This window comes from Magnolia sinica, chromosome 12 (genome assembly GCF_029962835.1).
Source record: "Magnolia sinica isolate HGM2019 chromosome 12, MsV1, whole genome shotgun sequence".
In the NCBI taxonomy this organism is placed as follows: domain Eukaryota; kingdom Viridiplantae; phylum Streptophyta; class Magnoliopsida; order Magnoliales; family Magnoliaceae; genus Magnolia; species Magnolia sinica.
In genome coordinates, this window is record NC_080584.1 from 34,279,149 (window position 1) to 34,284,918 (window position 5,770).

Sequence of the window (5,770 nt, forward strand, 5' to 3'; positions counted from 1 at the left end):
TTGTATGAATGTTGCAATCACAGATGCCGCAAACACTTTCATTAACCTTATCCTTTTTTCCTTCCATGGCCTCAAATTTTCTTATGAGCATAGTCACTTTATACTTAAGATCATCCTCTTCTTTTAAGAGATACAATCCACCTTTCTCCTTAGATTGAATCGGCCTAAACGTGGTGTTCGATTTTGGGTAATAGTCCCATGATTGTGTTTTTTCAGCAAGACTATCGAGGTAATCCCATACCTCGTCGACATTTTTATTAATGAATTCTCCATTACACGTTGTCTCGACCATTTGGCGCATGGAAGATGTCAGTCCATCATAGAAAAAATTTGTAATGTGCCACGTTTCAAAGCCGTGTTGTGGGCATGAACTGACCAAATCCTTGAACCTTTCCCAACATTGGTAAAATGTTTCATCCTCCTTTTGGGTGAAGTTCATGATTGCTTTTCTAAGGGTAATCGTTTTATGATGTAGAAAAAATTTCTTTATAAATTCCCTTACATATCATTCCATGTGCCAATGGATCTAGGACGCAGTGAATGTAACCAGGTTTTAGCCTTCTCCTTTAAGGAAAAAGGAAAGAATTTCAGCTTGACTGTGTCCTCAGACACATATTGAAAATATAAAGTGGCTATGATCTCATCAAACTCTTTCAAATGTAGATATGGTTCTTCAAATTCAAGCCCATGGAACTTAGGAATGAGTTGGATAACCCCTGGCTTAATGTCCATATGTCCTGTAATTTCAGGAAAAATCATGCATGAGGGCGTACTCACTGGTTGTAAATAATCTCGTAAAGTACAAAGCGGGGGTGCTTGATGCACCTCATTCTCATCCTAAATGTCCTCCACTCTAGGTTGGGGTAGAAGAGGTTGGTTTTCAGCCATCACTTCAATTAACTTAGGGGATTTCGAGTGGTGTCTAGTCCTGTAATGGATAGTTAACCCATCAACCAATCCTCCTTCAGTCAAGAGACGTCGAGTGTTGTCACGGGCCCACTTGGGCATGAAACACTCGTAGCCCTCAATCAAATTCGAAACCTAATCCTAAGAAAGGAAAAGAAAATCTAGAAAGAAAGAGAGAGTTGGAAAGAAGTTACCAAATTGGAGTCCCTAAGTTAAAAACCTACAAAAGAAAATAAAACAAGTAAGTTTCTAAAGAGAAGATCTAAAATTAGAAAATCCTTAAAAAGAAAAATAGAAGTAAACTAGTTTCTAAAAGAAAAAATTCCTAAAAGAAAGTAGAAATTTCTAAAATAAATTAGGAAAGTCCTAAACTAGAAAGTAAGTTACTAAAAGAGATCTGAAAAATAGAAAGTAGAAAAAGAGCTTACCGAATTAAAAATTTCTATCTTAAAAGCCTACAAAATATGAAAGTTAGTTTCTAAACAAAAAGTCTACAAGTAGAAAATTTCTAAAAATAAATTAGGAAACAAAGTTAGATTCTAAAAGAGTTAGAATTAGAAACTTGCTAAAAAAAAAAAAAAAACAAATCCTAATCTAGAAATAGCAAGGAAGAAATTAAGAAAGAAATTACCAATTTAGAAACCTATCTCAGAATCCTACAAAACGGGAAATTTGGGTTACTTTCTAAAAAGGGAAAAACCTTCTAAAATAAATGAAAGCCTAGAAATAGAAAATTTCTAAAAAAAATAAAATAGAAAGTTAGTTTCTAAAAAAAGATACCTAGAATAAGAAAGTTTCTAAAACTAAAATCCTAATTCTAAAAATAGAAAAAGTAGAGAAGTTAGAAAGGGTTTACCAAATTAGAAGTTTATGTCGAGATCCTACCAAATAGGAAAACAGATTAGTTTCTAAAAACAGAAAAAATTCTAACCTAAAATTAGAAAATCCTAATCTTAAACTAATCCTAAAACTAGTTAATCTTAGAAAAATGTAGCCGTCAATCCCCGACAACGGCACCAAAAACTTGTTCACTCCCCAAGTATAGGGTTGTGATGTAGTAATAAACTCGGTGAGACCGAGGTCGAATCCCAGGGGACTGAAACCTGTACGTAATCTGAAACTAACTACAACTAGAACTAGAATGAGATGAAATCTAAATCGAGTGTAATTTGAGGAATAATGATGAAATAATTATCTAAAACTTAAACAATTCAGGGAAAGGAACTAGGGATTCAGAGGATCTACTTGTAGAGATCAGGGAGATCTTATGCCTGTTTCAAGAACTCAACTAGACTTAGAGTCCCATCTTCATGAAAATCAAGACTGAACTTCCTTTGATATAGTTTTTAAGAGATGAAAGGTATATGAATTAGAATGGATTCCATCACCAAACCATGCCCAGGAGACAAAGTAAACAGCAGAATTAAACTAATTACCAACCAATCAACAATGTATGAAGGTTAGGAAGGGTACCGTCATCCGACCATGCCCAAGAGACGATGGTGAACAATAGGGCTTCTGACGTCATAAACATAAAAAGGAAAGGAACATGCCCAAAGCTATCGCAGACCCATTGTAATTTTAGTCACAACAGACCATTAAAGACTAAAAACATTTCCTTAATTAACTAAAATCAACATCAGTTCAATCTAAACAAAAGGCACAAGCATATAGTTCTCCCATCACGCTACAAGCTTCACCTCTTAGCCCTAGCTAAGAGGTTTAGCCGACCATGATTAGGTTATTCTCAAAATTAAGCATAAAGAAAAATAGTAAATAAAACTAAGAAAAATCTTCTCAAACTCTCTCTCTTCTGACGTTCCAGCTTGGATAGAAATTGAATGCTCCCCTTGGAATCCCTGCAAATTAAATCCCTTTCTCTCATTTTTTCTTTTCCTTTTATAGAGCACGGAGTCGGCGACAGCTTGCGTGTGTAGCCCTTAAGCACAGCAGAAAACGGTGCGAAAGTTTTACGCACCGTAACAGAATCGTGCATAACAGAGCTTACGCTGGTTGTTTGTTGGGCCCCATTCCTGACGATCAGCAAGAAATTCAGTCCATTCATTGGATTACACTTGAAAATTCAGTAAAACTAGATGATTTCTAGACCAAATTTGGTGTTTCCCACCCGCCTTGTTCGTTGTACCGTCAGTCTCTGTTTAGATGAATGGGGACTGATCTCTGTGGTTTCCTAAAATGTGTTACCTATTTTAGGGAGAGAGGACCTGTGGGCTCTTGATGGACGGTCCAGATTCATCATATGGACCATGATGGTGGCCCACAGAGATCAACCGCGACCTCTATTGCGAAACAGAGTCGACGCGATCGACTCTGTGAAGTGTGATGGCCCATTTAATTGCGGTCAGGTGGAAGATCCATACCGCCCATTGAATTCATGACGAAAAACCATCTGGGAAGGACAATTCGGGTTTGATTTTGGTGTGGCCCACAGGACTTTTCATTCCACCGTCCATCTTGCGTTTGAACCGTTGATATCCGATCTCTGCTGCCTCTTGAAACTTCTTCACCGAGGCGATGGTAACATGGGCCGTGTGATTCTAATGGACGGTCCAGATTTATATATGGACCATGATGGTGGCCCAGAGAGCCCCAACCGCAAGTCCCTGTGCGGACGCTGTGCCATGAAAATGGAAAATCCGTTTCAAAGAAGGAGAGCTCGGTCAATGGCCTGCTGACCGAGCTCCTTGGCGCGGTGCACGGCGGGTGCTCATGTGTTGTGCACATGCACTCACATCATTGGGACCCACCTTGATGTTATGAGAGATCCATTCCATTCATCTGCTTTACCACCCCCTTTAAGTGGTTAAGACCAAACTTGAAGCATACCAGGATTCAAGTCGGCCCCAAATCGAAGATTTGGTGGGCTGATCTAACCATTGGACCACTTTCACAGGGATCTGAGGGTTTAAATTCGACGTGTACGGTTAATTTATGATCTTCAGGCCCTGTGTGAAGTTTCGAACCGAACGGATGGTGGGAACCTTATGATCTTGCATTCTGGATGTCTTTAAGGCCGCTTGAGCTTCAATTTCACAATTTTCTCGGATCTCTGGCATGTAAATCCATCAATCTTGGTCCCCTGGGGTCCGTCTCTAACCTTGGTGAATTCTAAGCATTAAATCAATACTTTTAGTACCCTGTTTCAATCCAAGCTCATAAATATACCTTGCAGCATAAACACAGTTAAATTGGGCCGTTAAACAATACCATGTTCATAAATCCAGACAATAACTGGGGTCTGGTATGCAATATTTGACCCTCAACAGGGTTCCAGAGAAGCTCTGTGGATTTATAGTTATCCTTGAGGAAGATGGTGATCAACTTCATCACGTTCATCTCTGCGTCAATTGGTATCAGAGCGAGGATTTCCCTCGATCCAATGGCAAACTATTCGCAACCCCAAGGGCCTGTTTGATTTTTGGGCTCAAGTGTAATTACCATGTAAATGGGTAATAATTATTTACTTAGGTAATTACCACATCTTACCCAATGCAAATGTGACAACTTACTTTTTTGACACTTAAATTGAGAAATTTACAACATCAATGTGGGGCCCATTGAAATGTATGTTACTTATCCACACTGCTCATTTGTCATACCAGCCGAATTTATGACATAAGCAAAAAAAATGAAATCCAAAGCTCAAGTGGACCACACCACAATAAACAACGAGAATCGAACGCCTACCATTAAAAACTTCTTGTGGCCCTTAAAAGTTTTGGATCAAGCTGATATTTGTGTTTTCCACTTATATGTGTATGTGTGACCCTATGAATGGGTTAGATGAAGAAAAAACCTCAATGTGGACCCAGTGAAGAAAATAACTTTCAATGGTGGACGAATTAAGGCCACTGTTTCCTTTCATGTGGGCCATTTAAGTGTTGGATCTGTCTCATTTTTCGGTTCATGCTCCAAAATGTTCTAATAAAATAGAAGGACAATGCGGATATATCATATACATTACGGTGGGATCCATATATTTAAGTCAACACTTTTGTTTCAATTTTCGAGGTGGAATTACTCTCCTGTTTTTAAACAAGGTGAAAAAGTAATAATTACTAATTTACCATGATTTACATGTATCATGGAAAATCAAACTGGCCCCAAGTGTAGGGTCACAATGTAGTAATAATCTCGGTAAGACCGAGGTCGAATCCATAGGGACTGAAACTTGTACGTTTCTGAAATTAACTATAAGTAGAACTAGAAGAAGATGTGAAACTAATTCTAAAGTATTTGAGAAAGTAATTACGAATAGATTAATTAAAATTAAGAATTAAAAAGTGGGAACTAGGGTGTCAAGGATCCACTTGTAGTGATCAAGGAGCTCTCTTACTTCATTCAAGTAACACAATTGGAATTAGAATCCTATTTTATCAAATTGGAAGATATATCGATAAAACCAAATCTGAACTTTCATTGATCTAATTCTCAAAGGAGAATAATTGTGATACTTGGAAGGGATTCCACCACTAAACCATGCCCATGGGGCGATGGCCAACAACAAGATTTACCAATCCCACAATCTCAAAGTAAAGAAAAGAAGATACTCAAAGCTATTACAGATTTACTGTAATTTAAGTCACAATAAATCATTAAAAACTAAAAGTATTCCTTTAAAATCAAATTAGAATCAAAGAAGGTTCAACATAAACATGAATTAAAATAAGAGAAACATCTCATCATACTATAAGATTCAACTCTTAACCCTAGCTAAGAGGTTTAGCCAACCATAGACATGATTGGACCAAAGTCTCTTAAGAAAAACATGAAAATAACTAAGAAAGAAGAAGAAAAACTCTTGGCGATGGTTTCTCTACCTTTTGCTCCACTCCTTAAACCC

General features: G+C 37.6%; 1 non-coding gene across 1 annotated transcript; it reads left to right on the forward strand.

Annotated features, from left to right (window-relative positions):
* Nucleotides 1-350: 350 nt before the first annotated feature.
* LOC131222065 (small nucleolar RNA R71) lies at nucleotides 351-457 on the forward strand. Its single transcript, XR_009159773.1, has one exon. It is a non-coding gene; the product is annotated as a small nucleolar RNA R71 (small nucleolar RNA).
* The last annotated feature ends 5,313 nt before the right edge of the window (nucleotides 458-5,770 follow it).